At 46.1% G+C, this 20,427-nt stretch overlaps 1 protein-coding gene across 7 annotated transcripts in view; it reads left to right on the top strand.

Moving 5' to 3' along the window:
• LOC133782263 (beta-glucosidase 17-like) overlaps positions 1–20,427 on the top strand; it is a 78,297-nt gene that overhangs the window by 29,981 nt on the left and 27,889 nt on the right. The window lies entirely within an intron of this gene.

The following is a 20,427-nucleotide window of genomic DNA, read 5'->3' as shown; positions in this document are numbered from 1 at the left end:
TTGCCCTCCAGAAAGTTGCGACCATACTTTCAAGCTCACCCCATCATGGTACTCACCGACCAGCCACTACGGCAAGTTTTGCAAAAACCAGAAGCCTCCGGTCGATTATTGAAATGGGAAGTCGAACTTGGGCAGTTCGATATTTCCTATTCGCCACGAGCCGCTGTGAAGGGACAAGCTCTAGGAAACGTTGTGGTAAAATTTATTGGGATCCAGGATACCAAACCGATAGAAGAGCCTAAGCTTCAAAGTCAAGCTCCTTCCTGGAAGTTCTTCGTAGATGGCTCGTCCAACGAGCACAATGCTGGAGCAGGTTTGATTTTAGTCACGCGGGAAGGACATCGATTCCATTGTGCAATCAGATTTGACTTCGCAGCATCCAATAACGAAGCCAAATATAAAGCTCTACTCGCATGATTAAGGTTAGCCAAGGACATGGATATAAAGTCGCTTGAGATCTACAGTGACTCCCAGTTAGTGGTTAATAAAATTATTGGAGAATATCAAGCCCATGGTCTTAAGATGGTTGCTTATGTGAACAAAGCAAAGGACTTATTGGCACAGTTTGAAAAGTATACTCTCCACCAGGTACCTCGCAACCAGAACTCGAATGTTAATGCTTTGGCCAAGTTAGCTAGCACGAAAGATGCTGACACCTTAAACATAGTACCAGTTGAGCATTTGTTCGCACCAAGCATTCAAGTAGAAGAGTCTTCCCTGGTAATTCAAGCAACAGACACATGGATGACGCCCTTCATTGAATACCTAGAGCAAGGAGTGCTGCCGGCGGACAGAAACAAAGCAAGAGTCCTCTAGAGGCAGTCAGCTCGATTCATTCTGGTCGATGGAGTTTTGTACAGGAGAGGGTACTCGATGCCACTTTTAAGGTGTGTTTCAAAGGAAAAGACCAAGGAACTAATGCAAGAAGTTCGTGAATGTTTCTGCGGAGATCATGCTGGGGGGCAGAGTTTATCAAAAAAGGTCATAAGGCAAGGATACTTCTGGCCTACCATGAATGAGGAATCTGTGGATTTTGTTCGAAAATGCGACAAGTGCCAAAGGTTCTCCAAGTTACCACGAGCAGCTCCTAATGGGCTCAAACAGATGCAAAGCCCGTGGCCCTTCACTGAGTGGGGGATAGATTTGATCGAGTCTTTACCCACAGGAAAAGGCAATGTCAAGTATGCAGTAGTTGTTGTTGACTACTTTACAAAATGGCCCGAAGCTGAAACATTTGCAACAATAATGACCAAGAAGGTGCTAGATTTTGTGGTAAAAAATATCGTGTGTCGCTATGGGTTGCCAAGAAAGATTATCTCAGATAATGGCACACAACTTGACAGTGATCTATTCACAGATTTTTGCGAAAGGCACGGGATTATCAAGAGTTTTTCTTCAGTAGCTCATCTGCAAGCAAATGGGCAGGTTGAAGCTGTCAACAAGACCTTGAAAGATACCCTAAAGAAAAGGCTTGAAGAAGCAAAGGGGGCTTGGCTAGAATAGTTACCAGAAGTCCTTTAGTTGTATAGAATGTCCCATCGAACAACAAAGGGCCATACTCCATTCTCTTTGGCCTATGGATATGAAGCCATGTTGCCTGTCGAATTAGACCCACCATCACATAGAAGGTTGGCATACGATCAGAGTGTTAATAGTCAGTTATTGATGGAATCTTTGGATTTGGTCGATGAAAGGCACGAACAAGCTCAACTCCGAGTAGCAGCTTACCAGAAAAAGCTCACTCGGTATTTCAACTCTAAAGTACGTGAAAGAAAATTTAACGTGGGAGATTTGGTACTTAGAAGAGTCTTTCTTAACACCTGCGATCAATCTGCCGGAGTGCTTAGACCTAACTGGGAGGGTCCATATCAAATTGAAGAAGTCCTCCAGCAAGGCACTTATAAACTTGCTCGCTTGAATGGAGATCTCATTCCTTGCTATTGGAATGGAGAACACTTGCACAAGTATTATCAATAAAACAGTTCTTTTTAAAGAATTGGCTTGTAATACTTTTTACAAGTTTATGAACAAGGGTTAGTCAGTCATATGACTAGTCGCTTATAAGTGTAAGATCAATTTTTGATCACTCGTATAGACACGATTGTCCATTTATTACGAGAAATAAAAGGAATTATGCGCAGCCAGTTACTCTTGCCCCTTATTGTATTTATTACAAGTATTTGCTCATTACGTGAGTTGTTTTACTATATTATCATTTTTATAAGTATTTATTACGAGCAGTAATGTTCGAACAGGTCTTGGTCATGGCAAGTGACCGAGGACCCTAAGATCCTCAATCACTTTGGGGGCATATAAGGTACTAAGCAAGCAAAGCATATCAATAGACATATGTAAACACACGAGCAAAATGACGGAAAGCATACTATGGTACTTAGAGTATTTTTCAAAATTTTGTTTAAATTTTGTCAAATCCAAACAAAGTGCTATGCTAAGTCCGGTCATGCGAACAAATGATATAATAGATTGCAAATATTATAATATCAAAATTTAAATGTGTTACACCACGAGCATTTGCTGCTCGGATGTAACTACTAATTAAAAGAAAAGGTGCCCTATGCAACGAAAAATTGTATTGACATTACAAACCATGGTTCATATGTCTTAGTTACAAATAAATAAACAAAGTAAAGAAAGTTACTGAGTGGCAGGAGCAGAAGGAGGATCTTGCATGGGTTGTTGGTCGACTGTGGCCTCAACATCCTCTTCGATGCCTTCAATACCTGTCGCCAAAAAGATCTCAGGAGATCCCTGAGCCTTCTCCTCTTCCTCCAAGGGAGCAATGCACTTAGCCAACTCAGCCTGCTTCATATGTTCGGGCAGATAATCAAAGTTTGCCTCGATGTTACTTTTCCAAAACATATAGAAGCAGTTGAACGCTGCTCCCTTGAACCTCTCCAGATCACTAGTGTTGGTTTTTTGAAGCAATGTGACTCGCTCCTCCAGCTCAGTAGTTTATTTCCTGCTGATTTCCATTTCATCTTGGTGTTTGGAGGCCTCTCTAAAGTTCAACACCGAAGCCTCATTGTACCTCTCTTTGGTCTTAGTGACTTTGACCAAGGCCTCCTTGTTCTGCTTTAGCTCCTCACCCAGCTTGGCAAGTTGCTCAGCATGTTTAGCCTCAGCCACCTTGAGCTACTCGCCGAGTCTTAATCTCTTCATCATGCTGTGTAACATCCCCTCTGAGCGACGCCACCCGGTACTCAGGGTCAAAACTCCTTGCGATCAGAGAAAAAGTAAAGCTATTAGTATGAATAAAATGGCAAGATGGGCAACTAAAGAACAACAAAAATGGCAACTTACACTGAGTACTTCGTTCAACGTGCGGTTGAGAATTTTTTCAACCTTCATGGAGGAGATGTTGTTGAAGGCTTCCTGACTGCGCCGGTGTTTCAACATTTTCTTCAGCCTGTCGTTGGCTGAGTTGCAAGCCATGCTCAGGACAGCCTTGGCCTGAGTCTTCCCTGGCTGAGCAAGAGGATTCAGTTACGAGGAGCTGGAGGAGTCTGGTTGACGGGAGCTGGAGGAGTAGGGTCGACAGGAGTTGGAGGAGGAGTCGTTTCCTTGGAAGGTACTGGTGCAGGAGGATGCTTTGTTCGAGCCCTTTTCTTGGAAGGGTCGCTACTGCTTTCCCCAGGGTGCCGCCTGCTCGCTTTCTTTCTTCTTGCAGGAGCCGCGGTAGTAGCGTTGTTGTACAAGTCGAACGCTTCACCGATAGGCATAACTGCAAGATGGAAACAAACAATCAGACAATATAAATTAAGTTACTTGAAAAAAGAAAGGGAATAGGACACAAGAAAAATTCTAAGTAATATACCCGAGCTATTATTACTGGTCGATACATTATTTATGGTACTACTGCTACACTCACTCTCTGCCTCAAAGAAGTCTGAATTTAAACTATTGATCATATATTTAAAGTTGTCGTCCTTGTCGAATAGATGACACGGAATGGCAAATTGTCTAAAAGTGAGAAGTCAGTACCATTCTCATCAAAAGACTCGAGTATGGGCTTGGGGTATTTTGAAGTTTTGCTTGCCCTTCACGTGTTGGGTCGGGGCAGCAGCAGCTCGTGGGATGCTGGAGGGTTCCCTGATGGTCACTCTTATTTCCCCCGTCTCGGGGGCTGTGACACATCTTGTTGTTGCTCGGGGATCTCTCCTCCAGTGGCACTCCCTGCTGTAGACTCCCTTACATCCTGGTGAGGTGCCAGAAGGCTGACCAGCCCTAAGTTGCTCTCAATAACCAGCTCTTTGACGCTCTTCTCGATGTTCGTCATGCTAGCCAAGGCTGCTACCCTTATCTCCATCTCTGGAGTAGGGTCTGGTCGGTACCATGGACCTAAAAAAACACCAAATTTCTAAAGACGGTATAGAAAAGCTAGAAGAAATTAAGCGACTAGTGAGTAAAATATTTACCTCCTCGGGTGAATGCCAAGTTATTAGCGACAGGTCCGTTGTAAGAAAGTACTCTGGGAGTACTTCCCTACATTAGATTTGTAGGTGATGTCGCTTAGGAAGGTATGAGTGGACTCTCGGTGGTAGAATTGGAAGAACCCCGTGTTGTTGTGGTTGGGGTTGGATTTGAGATCGAACAGGTAGTTGATCTCGTGTGGTGTAGGCACAGGCCACTTCTTATGGTTATAATGGATATAGAGTGCAGAGAGTACTTTATATCCATTGGGGGTAATTTGAAAGGGGGCGACCTCAAAATAATTGGACACCCCTTGGAGGAATTTGTGCAGAGGCAAGATAGCCCTTGCCTCGATATGGTACCTCGACCAGGCACTGAAGGTGCCCCCAGGCACTGAAGGTGCCCCCAGGCACGTTTGGCCTCTAGTCGGGTGAAGGTTTGGTTAAGGTTATCCCAGGAAGACCGTACTTCTTGAGATAGTTGTTTACCATCCAAGCTAATATGATGCTAGGAGGCGCTACGTACCATTCGACCTCTGGCCTAAGGCCGTCGCGAGGTCGGGCTTTAGTTTGGATTTCTGGGGGTGCAATATTTATAGGCTGGGGATTTGTAGAAGGGTCCTCAGTGCAAGGGGTAGGCTGGTTAAAAGAAGGGTTGGCTGTCTTCTTCTTTCTACAGGCAGTATATTTCACACGGCCCATGTTTGGTGGACTTGTCAGAGTTTTGGTCGCTAGGTTGTGTTAAGAAAATGGAACTTCTGAAAATGTCAGTGACAGTTGTTCTTGATCCTCAAATAGCAGCGCGAGCTGATCGTCATCAATCAGCCTCTCACCTCCCCAAGGATCGTGCATGAAAATCTGGGAACAGAAAATGGGAGATGAGAATCTACGACCAACAAATAGAAGAAGTGGAAACGTTGGGATAACGTTGCTCGTGTATAAAATTTAAGATTTTATACGACCAGCAGCATTCTAACGTAAATACTAAAAACATGCGAACAGTTTGGAAAAACAAATCAAAAAGCGAAAGTGAAAAGATTTTTTTAGGGAAACTTTTTGGCTCCGAAAACAGGCGAGAAAAACCCAGATTTTTCCGAAAGCATAAAAATCTAATTTTTACTTCGATTTTGAGCCCTAAATCAATATTCCTACTTGCCACGCCAATTTCTAAGCCTCACTTAGTGTTTTTGCTAATTAAAACCCCAATCCAATCATGTTAATACCCATGAGCTTGATTACCCCGAAATCGTTTTTCCTCAAGAACATTCAAAAACTCAAAGCCCGCATATCAGAAAACTAGAGAAATAAACGTTGTACGATATAGCAGAGATGAATCAGTCAAGAAACTTACTTGAATGGAAGATTGCAGCGAAGTCACGAGCGTTGAAGCTTGCGGCTAGAGGGACACGCCTCAGATCACCAAAATTTTCTGAGTTTTTCTTGCTTTTTTCTTCTGAGTTCTTGAGAAGAAGAAGAGTGGTAAAAGGTAAAAAGTGAAAAGTGTGGGTTATTTATATTGATCGTGGCACGGTTAAAAAGATAATGATGGGGGTGAGTTTTCGAAACGTGGGGAATTGTGTTAGTCAAAACACTTTTGGGAAACTACAACGGCCATAATTAGTTACTTTTTCAAAAAGGCCCCGACAGATGTGGCAGGTCATACGGAAGGTCGATTGAGTAAGTTTATTATATGCTAGTCGCAGTAAAATAAACTTGGGGGGCAAATGTTTACCCAAAAAATGACTACCTTATGACGTGGCAGAATTAGCCTACACGTGGGATACATGTGACTGTTTAAGTGAGTATGATTTGGTCGACCATCGACCATAAAAGAATTGGCTCATCAGACATCATATTTATGGGCGACCAATCTGATCGTAACTTTTCATTTATTTCCTTTAGATATGTAATCTTATAATTATGTATTAATTGCGATTTCCATTATCATTTAGATACACTTGTATTAAATGTAATTAAGGCCCATCGGCCCATGTAGAACTCCTTGAGCCTATAAATAAGAATAAAATGGCTCAAGAGAGGGGACTTTTGAACTGGGGAATTAAAGAGAGAAATATAGTGTTTTTATCCACCATAATTGTATTCATCCGAAAGCTTGTGAAACTCGTGAACCTTAGTTCATTGATCACAGTTCTTGGAATTCTACATCAATAAGAACACTAAGTGGATGTAGGTTGTTACCATTTATTGGGGCCGAACCACTATAAATCTTGTGTGTCATTTATCTTTTCGTCTTGATTTCATCTCATTTCTGTTGTTTTACTTGACTCCGTGTCGTTGACCAATTCGAGGATCAACAATGTATATAATTAAAAATATATATATAAATTTATAAAAACATATATGTATATATATAAACTGAAAAAAAAAACAAACATATATATACTTATATTTATATAGCATGGGTGGCTCCAAGGTGGCGGGTGGTGGCTACGGGGTGCCTCGGGGGTGGCGCGGCGACGAGGTGGCTCCAGGATGGGGTGGTGCAGCGACGGGGTAGGCGACCTCAGGGAGAGAGAGAGAGAGAGACCACGGAAGAGAGGGGGGACAGGGTGGCTTCGGAGAGAGAGAGAGACTAAGTTATATATATATATATATATATCATCATCTATATAATAAGTGCGTAGATAACGAAAATTCTTGGTTTTAACGGTTTTTTATTTTTTTAATGTTAACTATAATGGAATATTATTATATTTAACTAAATATTCTTATATTTAACGGTAGTTTGTAAACACTTAAAATAAAATAAATAATTAAAAAATTAAAATAGGATATTTTTGAGATATTTTACAATGATAATTATTTAAAAATAATAAATAATTAAACAAATTAAAGTAGAATATTATTTAGATATTTTACAATGATAATTATTTAAAAATAATAAAATTAAACGTTTTATAACTTAAATAAAATTTAATTAAACTTAAATTCACTTATTAAAATAATATCATATTAAACATATAATATAATCTACCGTGAATTAGCAACAAATTATTTAAAAAAAAAAAACTAGCAATAAACTTAAATTTAAAATTCACGTATAATATTTAATATTACATTAAACATATAATATATAATCTCTTATTGTCACTCCTAAATTCAAAAACTAGAACAAATATAAACTTAAACAAATATAAAATAAATTATTTAATTAAAATAAGATATTTATTTCAAAATTTATATGACATTAATATAAATTCAATAAAAATAATTAATAAATTATACAAATAAAATTAAACAAACGTGCATATTGCACGTTGCTTGTATCTATTATATATATATATATATATATTTATACTAGATAAAAGCTACATACAATTTATTTAGTTTTATTTAAAATATATATTAATTTATTTTTATTGTATTTTTATAATTATCATATAAATTTTAAATAAATAAACAATGTTATATGTTATAAAAGAATGATAAAGACACAATTTAAAAAAAAAAAATTTATACCAACACATTATCTATAGTTTAAAATAAAAATAAAAAATAAGATAATTTTTAAAAAAAATAAAAAATCGTTAAACGAAAAATCCAAAATACTCACTTTTTATATATAAAGTTTAGGTACATTCTAATTTTTAAATTAAATACTTTTTTCTAATTTTCTTTTAGAAAAAATACCTAAAAATTTCAATATAATAAAATATTTAAAAAAATCTAAATTAAAACCATGAATTGAAAAAGTTGATTGAATGAAATTTTAATTATTTCATTTAAAATATTTTAAAACCAATACAAAGTTATATATTGTTGACGCGGTTCTTCACCAACAAGTAATTAAGAAAATAAGAGGAAGGGATTAGTGCTTAACGATGAACCGAAATAGATCAGTGATCTTTTGGAAATGGACTGGTGACACAATTACATTTTTTAGGTGGTTCAAAGGTTAAAATCCTTCTACTCTACCAGTCAATATTATTGATATATGCTTGGTATTCTTTTACAGGGTATTTCCTTATATAGTAGAATCCAACCCCTTGCAACTCCCAGGGTCCCCATATTTATAGGAGAGGGCACCTGGGAGTTGGTAAGAAGGTCATCCCGTGACCTTCTTACCTATCATGTCACTTTTGTGACATTCATGATTAATTCCTAAAACCTGACACATGAAGTGTGGTCTAATCAATAGGTAAGGGGGATAATGGGCCGCACGGCCCAACCCAGTCGTGGGCGCCTGAATACGCACGTTCATGCTGCGTGTCCGAGAAGTCAGGGATATATCAGACATGTGATGTCTGATATATGCACGTTTACCTTGCGTGGTTGACTTTACAAAAGGTCACAGCCTCCAACTCTAGCTTGTACCACGAGCTGGATGCTTCCCTCGACCTGTGGCCTTCAGAGTCCAGACTCAGTCCTTAAGTAATCTTGGTGAACCCTTTGGATACCCGAGCTAACGAGGTAGGACCTGACGACAGCAGCTCCGGTCATGGGGGATCCACGTGGTTGATATGATTTAGGCCGTATCTCAGCTCGCTAATAGCCCGTGGGAAAATTAGGGCGTGCATTTTCCCCCCAAGCCCCTGCTCGTGGTACACAACGTCGTGTAGGGCCATAGTAGGGGCTTTTAGGCTTCCCCACGAACTCTTCATATTCCACATTTTATGCAGGCGCCGAATACGTGGAACATCGTGGTTGGTGACGGTACGTCTTCCGAGAACCGCATTAAATGGCCTAGCCTACACTCAGCCGTCGTTCTGCCTTTCGAGTGGAGAGCCTTGGATCCCACATCAGGGCAATCCAACAGTCCTCCTCACGTGGCCTTTCACGTATATAAAAGGGGTGGCCACCTTACGCATGGGCCACCCGTTCATTTGAAATTTTTCAGAATTTTCCTTCTTCTTCTCTTTTCTTCATCTTCGAAAGAAAAACCCTCTTCTTTCCGGCCGCCATTCCCAGCACTCAAGAAGTTCAGGTGTAAGGGTTCCCTTGAAGCATTGGAATCAGCTACCCCGACGAAGCCCCAACCCAGACGATCCCTTCATCCTCTTCTCAACCAGAATACTCCGTAAGTCCCCTGACTGTGCATGTTTTGAAATTATTTTTCACTGTAGCCTAGGCAAATATTTACTGTAGCCGCATGCAAGGTTTTGTTGGTTTTTTGTGGGCATGAAGGGTGAAATCCCTTTTAGGTTAGGGTATCGCTTGTAGTAGAAAATCATTTAGGAACACGGTTTATAGGATGCACTTTCTGGGGAAATTTTCTGGGTAGGATATTCGGTATGGTTGTTTAAAATATCCAGTACTTTTGGGTGCAAAACCGGGTAGCTTAGGAGGCACGCTTCATAGGCGGTTTTGTACCCCCTGCCTACTGAAACTTTCCCTCCAAGGCAATTTTTCATCCTGACCCTCCTGTCACACGAATCCCAAGCAAATGGGGATCCGTTGGGAGTACAGGCGCGTGTTCATAGAACCGTGTGGTCTCACTCTCCCCGGGCTGAGCTTACCTCAGCTCGTGCAAAGGAAACACCTTCAGATTCTTCTCCATTTTTAGGTCGCCTTTTCTAAAAATTATTCTTTTGCTCGCTAGGCGACCAGATGGGACCCAAGAAAAACGCTCCCAAGAAGAACGTAGGCAGCTTGTCTTCCCAACAACACAAGGGAAAGGAGGTGATGGCCGATTCCCCAATCCCCACATTTGGGCCAGCAGTGGAGCGGGAGCTCGAGGTGGCGCCCGATGCTTTCTTCGAGGCGGAGAGGATCGTCTCAAAGATCACCGACCAGGGGAGAGTGAATAAAATATTCCTCTCCCACAACATCGAACTGGGGAGAGGCGCCCTAATTGCCCAACCTCCCGCGGAAGGTGAGCGGAGCTGCGCGCCGCTCGACGAGGTGTTCTCGGCGTGGAGCGACGAGCATTTCAAGGCGGGGGCTTTCCTCCCACTGGACTAGTACTTCGCTGACTTCCTCAATTATGTGAGGTTGGCGCCTTTCCAGCTCCCCCCCAACTCTTACCGCCTGTTGGCGGAGTTGAGATACCTTTTTCTGAAACAGGAGTGGGAGGTCCCCACTCCGGCAGACATTTTGTACTTTTTCTGCCTCAAGGCCAGCCCGGAGCAGCGGGGGCGAGGCGACGGGTTCTATTACTTGACCCGGTTCCCAAATACGGCTGCGGTCATCGAGCTACCTAGCCACCCCAACGACTTCAAAGACCAGTTCTTCATGTCCACGGGGTTTCGCAACTGCGAGCTGCACTACTTTAACCGTCCACGTAAGTACCTGTTATCCTTAGATCATTAGTTAAGTATCGATTAGCTCCCCCCCCCCCCCCCTCCTTTTTCTTTTATTAACTTCTGACTTGGAACAATTCTACAGCCATTTTCGCAAGGACGGAGAAGTCCGTGATCCTCGGGAGTCAGTACGAGACACTGGCGGGCTTGCCCCCCAGTGAAAAGGACTATCGCCAGCTCGTGACAGACGAGACGATGCTGGCCTACAAGCTGATCTCCCCAGGCCAGACTCTGAACCTGAGGAGGGCCCGGGTGCCTCCCCCAGCTCGCGAGATGAGGCCTATCCCTGAGGAGGAGGCCGTGGGGGATGGGGATGAGGAGGACGAGGTGCCCCTCGTGAGGACGAGGAAGCGGGCGCTGGAGGTCGCCCAAAGAACGGACGAGGAGAGGATCCGGTCCGGAGCAGCTGCAGGTCCCTCCGGCCAAGGTAACCCATATATGTTTAGGAACTTAGATAGGGCCACTGCAAATCCCCGGCTAGCTAGGTTCAATCCCACACAGCTCGTCCAACGCCATCGAAGTGATCCAGACTTTGATGTAACCCTGCTCCATTGTGTCGACCGGCTCGTGCTGGATTACGAAAGTAGCCGCCCTAGGGGTACCATAGTTGTAGACAACACCCTAGCCTTTAGGTCGGTCCTATTCAAGGAGTATGGGACCAACCTTCGGTCATGGCCATCACTCCGGGAGGGTGTCGTAGCTCCGGGTCTTAGGCAATACGTAGAAGAGTCTAGTCCTGAGCCAGCCTCGGATCCTGAACTCGCGCCAGTTCGAGAAGTAATTGTCTTAGATTCCCCCGCAGAAGCTCCGGGGCCGATGGTCGTGACCATAGATTCCTCTTCTAGCTCAGGGGGTAGGATTCCTTTTAGTATATATATATACTTGAGTTTCGCTTTTTTCCCCCTTGTTTTTGTTCTTGCATGACTGCTTACTGAAATATTATGTTTTCTTTGTTTTGCTAGAGGAGATGTCTCAGCCCGAGGGAAAAAATCTGCGAGCTATGTTCACCGAAGGGAACTCCTCAGCTGGGGCCTCTGGGCCCAAAATGAAGAAGCTCCAAGTGGCGAAGAAAGCCGCTGGGACCCCAACCAAGTCCCCTGCAAAGGGGAAAGAGCAGACCCCAGCTGCCCAGGCCAAGGAAACTGCACCTCTTGCTGTTGTGGGGAACATGCCCCCACCCCCTCCGCGAGCTCCGGCCTTTGTCCGGGACACAGGAGCGGAGCCTCGGCAACCGCGGCCCCCAAGGTGCGTATCCCGGTGGACCCCCAGGCCCTGGAGAAGATTCCAGACGTCTTTCGGGGGACGGTGTATGAGACGGCGAGCTACGTCGTCGACCACTTCTACCGCTTCAATGAGAGGGAGCTGCGGGCCATCGAAACAAGGAGCCCGATGGGCGTAATGGAATCTTCATTGGGCATGGCCCTAATGGTAAGCTGACTTTACCCTTATTTTTGATTATCATGCCTTGCCCTGTTTTTCCTCTTTTTTTTTTCTAAGGTTGTTGCCTCTGTTTTTGCAGAGCGTCTTGGCCCTTCACCGGAGCATAGCCAGGTCCAAGGCCCAGCTCGAGGATATGAGGGGCCAGCATTAGGCGGCTTTGGCCGCCCATCATACTTCCTTGCAGATGGCCCAACAGAAGGAAAAGGAAGCCAAGGATGCTCTGGCGGCCGTACAGGTCGAGCTGGAAGAAGCCCGTCCCAAGCTTCAAGAGGCCGAGGCTACCAAAGCCGCCCTCGTTGCCGCGCTGGTCGAGCTAGACTCTGCGAAGACTGGGGCCGAGGAGGCTAAGGCCGCCTTGGAAACGAAGAAGGCAGCTTCCAGCACCGCCATGGAGGACATGCTCTACCATTGCTGGGCCTATAACCCGGACGACGACTTCTCCTTCTTAGGAGCGGACGGGGAGGTCTTCCTGGAGGGGTTCAAAGCTCGCCTCCAGCAGGAGGCACCTTCTAAGACCGGGGAGGCACCCGTCGTAGCCAAGCAGGAGGGCGAGACAGCGACCTCCACAGGGCAGCCTGATGGAGCTTAGGGCCTTTCCTTTTCGTACCCATTCCTTTAATGTTCTCATTTTTTTTTGTAACTTTGCTTGAGGTTTTTCCACCTCGAGACAATTGGTTTTATCAATTTTTTCTTTTAATTGGTTTATTTCCCTTTGCCTCTACGCATTTTAATCACTACTTTGAAAAACTTAGTTCATGTTAATTTTTTACTAATATCCTGTGCTTTTTAAGAAAAAACACTGATTAATCAATTTAAATTAACTTCTAAGTTTTATGACCTGGTTATGTCCAGGGACTTAGTTTGAAAAACTTAGTTCGCGTTAATTTTTATCAATATCTCGTGCTCTTTTAAAAAAAACAACGATCAATCGATTTAAATTAACTTCTAAGTTTTATGACCTGGTTATGTCCAGGAACTTAGTTTGAAAACTTAGTTCGCGTTAATTTTTATCAATATCTCGTTCTCTTTCAAAAAAAACAACGATCAATCAATTTAAATGAACTTCTAAGTTTTATGACCTGGTTATGTCCAGGAACTTAGTTTGAAAACTTAGTTCGCGTTAATTTTTATCAATATCTCGTTCTCTTTAAGAAAAACAACGATCAATTGATTTAAACCAACTTCTAAGTTTTAGAACCTGGTTGCATCCAGGGTAGAGCTTAGTTCGCGTTAATCCTTTATCAATATCTCGCGTTTTTTAAGAAAAATAACGATCAATCGATTTGAATTAACTTCTAAGTCTTTAAGGCGACCTGGTTATATCCAGGCACCATATGCCCCCCAAGTAACTAGGAAAGGGTCTTTCGTGGTTACTTTAGATTACACTTGTAAACATGTACAATCATAAACGAAAAGTTAATTCTCATTGCTTAATACATAAAAAATGGCCTTTTAGGCCTTACAAGGGTGTCATTGATAATATCTCTTCAAATGGATGGCATTCCAAGTTCGTGGGACTGCCCCTCCATCGAGCCGAGCTAATTTGTAAGTTCCTTCTTTAATGACCTCGATGATTTGATATGGCCCTTCCCAGTTCGGTCCCAGTACTCCATCTTTGGGATCTTTACCGGCTAAGAAAACCCTCCTGAGGACCAGGTCGCCAATGCTAAAGGCGCGCTTTTTGACTTTTGAGTTGAAATAACGAGTGATTTTTTGCTGGTAATGTGCGAGCTGGAGTTGCGAATCTTCTCGTCTTTCATCAACCAAGTCAAGGGAAGCGCAAAGTAGCTCGTGGTTGCGGTCCTGGTCATATGCCTGGACTCTATGCGAAGGTACCTTAATCTCCACAGGGAGGACCGCCTCACTCCCAAAAGCCAGGGAGAAAGGAGTATGACCCGTAGGAGTCCGATGCGAGGTCCAGTATGCCCACAGGACCTGGGGGAGCTGTTCTGGCCAGACCCCTTGGCTTCGTCTAGTCTCTTCTTGAGGCTCACCGTTAAGGTCTTATTAACGGCCTCGACCTGGCCATTTGCCTGAGGATAGGCCACGGACGAGAAGCTTTTCACGATCCTGTACCTTTCACAAAATTCGGTGAATAGGTCGCTGTCAAACTGAGTCCCATTGTCGGAAACGATTTTCTTGGGTAGCCCAAATCGGAAAATAATGCTCTTAACCACGAAGTCGAGGACTTTTTTGGAAGTTATTGTTGCCAAAGGTTCTGCCTCAGCCCACTTCGTGAAGTAGTCGATGGCCACCACAGCGTATCGGACCCCGCCCTTTCCAGTAGGGAGGGCGCCAAGCAAGTCGATTCCCCAGACCGCAAATGGCCACGGGGAAGAGATCATCTTCAGCTCGACTGGGGGAGCTCGGGCAACTGTGGCGAACCGCTGGCACTTGTCACATTTCTTGACATACGAGATCGAGTCCTTGGACATAGTGGGCCAGTAATACCCTTGCCTTAAGACCTTTAGGGCCAAGCTTTGCCCCCCAGTGTGATCCCCGCAAAAGCCCTCATGTACTTCCTGCAGGATGGCCTTTGCTTCGCCTAGAAGAACACATCGTAGGTGAGGTAGGGAGTGCCCACGCCGGTATAGCACCCCGTCTACAACCGTATACCTTGGGGCCTGGTACAGTACCCGTCGCGCATCATTATGCCCTTCAGGTAGCTTCCCCTCGACGAGATATTCAAGAATGGGGGTCATCCAGGTCGGCCTGGCGTCGATCATCTCGACCTTCGCCCTGACTTCTTCTATAGTTGGCTTCTCCAAGAATTCTACCGGCACTAACCCCAAAGCCTCTGTCTCCTCGGAGGTGGCGAGCTTGGCAAGAGCGTTTGCGTTAGCGTTCTGCTCCCGAGGTATCTGCTCGATTGAGCCTCGCCCAAATGCAGACAACTTAACTTTTACCTTTGCCAGGTAGGCAGCCATCTTGGGTCCTCGTGCTTGATATTCGCCCAGAACCTGGTTTACCACGAGCTGGGAGTCACTAAAGCACTGGACGGAGCTCGCCTTCAGCTCCTGGGCTATTCTTAACCCGGCCAGCAAAGCTTCGTATTCGGCCTCGTTGTTGGAGGCCTTGAATCCGAATCTCAGCCCCGAGTGGAATCTATGTCCCTCAGGGGATATCAGAATGATACCCGCCCCGGAGCCGTTCTCATTGGATGAGCCATCCACAAAGATCTTCCATGACGCCTGGGCTGAGGTGAGCTGGGGTGAGTCTTCTACAGGATCCTCCCGGAATCCTGTGCACTCTGCTACAAAATTGGCCAGGGCCTGGCTTTTTATAGCAGTTCGTGGGGTGTATAAAATCTCGAACTGACTGAGTTCGATAGCCCACTTTAATAGGCGTCCCGATGCTTCAGGTTTTTGCAAAACCTGCCTTAAAGGTTGATCGGTTATGACGTGTATTGTGTGGGACTGGAAGTACGGCCTGAGCTTTCGGGAGGCCGTGATAAGGTAGAACGCCAAATTTTCCATCAACGGGTAGCGGGATTCAGCTCCGAGGAGTCTTTTACTGATGTAATAGATAGGTTTCTGAAACCCGGTCTTCTTCTCGGACCAATACGGCACTAGCTGCATCCTCTATGATAGCTAGGTAGAGAAAAAGGGGCTCTCTTGCCTTTGGTTTGGATAACACGGGTGACTCGGCCAGATGTGCCTTCAGGTCGAGGAAAGCACTTTCGCACTCTTCTGTCCATTCGAACTTCTTATTTCCTCGGAGCAGGTTGTAGAATGGCAGGCACTTATCGGTGGATTTTGAAATAAATCGATAGAGGGCTGCCACCCTTCCTGTCAGGCCTTGGACGTCTTTGCGCGACCTGGGTGAGGGAAGCTCAAGTAATGACCTGATCTTGTCGGGGTTTGCCTCGATTCCTCGGGTATTGACGATGAAACCCAGGAATTTTCCAGATGCGACTCCAAAAGTGCATTTCTGTGGATTAAGCCTCATGCCATACTCCCGTAGTATTTTGAAGCACTCCTCCAGGTCGGAAACATGGTTATCGGCAGTCTTTGACTTAACCAGCATGTCATCAGCGTACACTTCCATGTTCTTCCCGATCTGGTTGGCGAACATTCTATTTACTAACCTCTGGTACGTAGCACCGGCGTTCTTTAGCCAGAATGGCATGACCTTGTAACAATAGACGTCAGTCGGGGTCATGAAGCTGGTGTGCTCCTGGTCCGCCAAATTCATGGCGATTTGGTTGTAGCCTGACGCGTCCATAAAGGACATGAGCTTGTGCCCCGCTGTGGCATCCACCAATTGGTCAATCCTTGGCAAGGGGAAACAATCTTTGGGCCAGGCTTTATTCAGGTCGGAGAAGTCAATGCAGGTCCGCCACTTCCCGTTGAGCTTTAGGACCAGAACGGGGTTGGCGACCCAAATCGGAAACTTGGCTTCACGGATAAAGCCACATTTCTTGAGCCGGGCTACTTCTTCCTCTAAGGCCTCAGCCCGGGTTGTTCCCTGGCGCCTCTGCTTCTGGGACTTCGCAGGAACGCTCATGTCCAGATGAAGGGTGTGAATGATGACATTTGGATTGATTCCCACCATGTCCTCATGTGACCACGCAAACACATCCAGGTTATCCTGTAGAAACTTAATCAGTTCCACTTTCCTCTTGTTACAGAGGCCTTTCCCGAGCTTGACCATCCGTGAAGGGTTTTGTGGATCGATGCTTACTTCCTTGAGCTCTTCAATGGCCTGGAGCTCGGACTTATCCTCGCCTATTCGAGGGTCAATATCCTCACTTAAGACGATATTTTCCCCTTCGGCACTCTGAGGTTTTTCAATCTCAGGATCTGCTAAAGGTTCCTGAGATTCCTCTCCTCCACCTTGGATGGCCATTGCTAGCTGCCCGGGTTTCGATTTTCCCTTCATGGAAATGTTGTAGCATTCCCTGGCAGCGAGCTGATCACCATAGACCGTGCATATCCCCGCGGAAGAAGGGAATTTCAGCGCGAGGTGGCGAACGGAGGTGATGGCCTCAAAAGCTATGAGTGTGGGTCGACCCAAAATAGCATTGTATGCAGCGAAGCAGTCGATGACCACAAACTCGAGGAGTTTGGAGACTGTCTGAGGTCCTTCTCCTAGGGTGATCACCAGCTCGATCGTCCCTATGGCCGCTGATCCTTCTCCCGAAAAACCATACAGCATTATGGAGGTCGGCTTCAGCTCAGCGACAGTTAAACCCATCTTCTTCAGCGTGGACCGGAATAGAAGGTTTACCGAGCTCCCATTATCAATCAGCACCCTCCTAACCCTCCGATTAGCGAGCTGCACTGCTATGACCAGAGGGTCGTTATGAGGGAACTGGACATGGCCAGCATCTTCTTCTGTAAAAATGATTGGTTGCTTCTCCAATCGCTGTTGTTTTGGAAGACGCTGCTCTGGGATGAACTCTACCCCGTTATGCGCTTTGAGTTCATTTACGTACCTCTTTTGGGCACCCCTGCTCGTGCCAGCTAAATGCGGACCTCCCGAGATTGTGGATATCTCTCCTCCTATCACTGGAGGAGGGACGTCTTGATCCACCCGAGACCCAGGCTGGCTGATCGGGGCTTCCGGAGCAGGTCGGCTTGCTGGAACCCTATTCTGCGCGTACTAAGCCAAGGGGGCCGGCTCTGATGAGAGTTTCGATCTCATCTTTCAAATGCCTACAATCATCGGTATTGTGGCCAACGTCGTTGTGGAAACGACAAAACTTGAAGGTGTCTCTCTTCCCCTTCTGGTGCTTTAACGGCTCCGGCTTCTTCCAGGGGAGGCGAGCAGAATTCGCCAGGAAGATGTTCTCCCTAGAGTGGATGAGCTCTGTATAAGTCGCGTAGACCGACTTAAATTTGTCTACGGACTTATTCTTCTTTGGGCCGTGCTGGCTGCCCTCGCCGCTCCCCTTTTTTTGCCTCCGCCGAACTGGTTATTCTGTGTAACGTTCTGGGTCGCAGTCACAACCTTCGTTCCTACTCCAGCGGGCTGCTCAGGGACCTGGCTAGTCCCTGCAGCTGAGGCTTCGGCCTCCTCCAAGTTGATCCATTCCTGAGCCCTATTTAGGAACTCGTTCACTGAGCTAACTCCCTTCATTTGTATTTCTTTCCAGAGTCCCCCTCCGACGAGGATTCCAGTCCTCAAGGCCATGAGCTTGGAGCTGTCATCTGCGTCTCTAGCCCGAGCAGCGACGTTCGCGAACCTGCTCAGGTAAGCCTTCAGAGGCTCGTTGGGCTGCTGCCTCACGTTAGCCAGAGAATCGGCCTTGACGCGGGCAGCCTAGGAGGCTCGGAATGCCCTTTTGAAGTCAGCAGAGAAAGTTTTCTAGGAGCTGATTGATTGTCTTTTGCTTTGTTTGAACCACTGCCTGGCTGGTCCAGTCAGTGTGGAGGGAAATATCAGACACCTCAGCTCAGGGCCAATGTTGTGGGCCATCATCAGGGTGTTGAACATCCCCAGATGATCCGACGGGTCTCCATCTCCGTTGAATTTGGACAGGTGCGGCATACGAAAACCGAGTGGGTAAGCCGTTGCTGCTATGCTGGGGGCGAAGAGTTCAAGCTCGTCCCCCGAATCATACTCGTCTTTCTCTTTCTCCGACAGGAGCTTCCTCATTAGCTCCTCCATATGAGCCAGGCGCTCAAGGGTTTTGTCCTGATTTCCTTGGTTATTCCGGGGCTGCTCGGCAGCTCCGGATCCATTGTATACGTTTGGTGGGTTATTGCCCCTCCTATCTTGAGATAAGTTATTTGGGACGTTCCCACCGTTACGCACCTCGGACAGGTCTCCCCCTGAGCGAGCATGGTTGCCACCTCCTACTGGTTCCCCCTATGAGAGTTTAGGCGATCTCGCAGGTCGCCCCCCTGGGTGGTTTGAGGACTTTGTGCCGAGCTTAAACGTTGACGCAGGTCTCCGCCAGAAAGGTCACTCCGGCGACTACCGGTCCAGTAGCTCCTGTTAGAGAAGCTCGGAGTCCGCCTTTGGGGGTGGGGTCCGGGCTCTCTCTCGGCGCCCTGCTATGTCGAGAAGGTCCTGCGGACGGCGGGTTTCTCCTGCTGCTTCCATAAGCTGGAATATCTCGGATGGGCCGAGGAGGAGACGGATATCTTATTGGAGACGGAGGATGCCTGACTGGAGATGCGATCCTGGTTCCATCAGGGCGGACCAAGTTAGGTGGGGGCCTTTCAGCCCTGCCAACCTACGGGTCCAGACGGAGGATGCCTGACTGGAGATGCGATCTGGGAGAGGCGCAGGACGGCTGGTGGGGACGGGCTGGTGCTATGAGCCCTCCCCGGATCTCCTTCTGGAATTCCCTCGAGCCCTCCTGGGCGCGCTCGAGGCTGGCTGTGAACTGGGAGTTGAAGTTCGGACCGAGCGGCTATACTGTTGCTCGGCTCTAGGCATTCCTTCGAAGTTTTCCTCTCGACGATGCGATGAGGGAACATAGTTGGATGCCGGCGGTCTGTCCGAGCGGCTAGGCCTGGACCGATTACCCCGGCGGGACTTATGAGTCTCGCCTTGCCTCTTTCCGACGTTAGCGTCGATTGTAAGAGGGGGTAATCGGGCCAACACCTCCTTAATCTGCTGATTAGCTTTTGCTAGTTGGCTCCTCAGTTGAGCGTTTTCCATTTCTACCGCAGTGTAAAAATCTGGGTTTGGATTAGGTGGCCGGGGCGCCGAACTTCCAGTGTCATCTTGGCCCACCGGCTGTTTGCCCGGCCGCTGCTGGACCTCAGGAATTTGTTCACCGGAGATGGCGGCATGATGAGCCTCCTGCCCATCATGTTGTTCCGCCTCGTTACCGTGTCTTGATCGAGTGGTCACCATAGTTGGATGTTTGCGATAGCACCAATCTAACTAGCTCTCAATGAAAGCACCAAACTGTTGACGCGGTTCTTCGGCAACAAGTAATTAAGAAAATAAGAGGAAGGGATTAGTGCTTAACGATGAACCGAAATAGATCAGTGATCTTTTGGAAATGGACTGGTGACACAATTACGTGTTTTAGGTGGTTCAAAGGTTAAAATCCTTCTACTCCACCAGTCAATATTATTGCTATATGCTTGGTATTCTTTTACAGGATATTTCCTTATATAATAGAATCCAACCCCTTGCAACTCCCAGGGTCCCCATATTTATAGGAGAGGGCACCTGGGAGTTGGTAAGAAGGTCATCCCGTGACCTTCTTACCTATCATGTCACTTTTGTGACATTCATGATTAATTCCTAAAACCTGACACATGAAGTGTGATCTAATCAATAGGTAAGAGGGATAATGGGCTGCACGGCCCAACCCAATCGTGGGCGCCTGA

The sequence above is a fragment of the Humulus lupulus genome, chromosome 6, assembly GCF_963169125.1.
Source record: "Humulus lupulus chromosome 6, drHumLupu1.1, whole genome shotgun sequence".
Classification (NCBI taxonomy): domain Eukaryota; kingdom Viridiplantae; phylum Streptophyta; class Magnoliopsida; order Rosales; family Cannabaceae; genus Humulus; species Humulus lupulus.
Note: the sequence above shows the minus strand (reverse complement) of the source record. Positions and strands in the feature narration are given on the sequence as shown.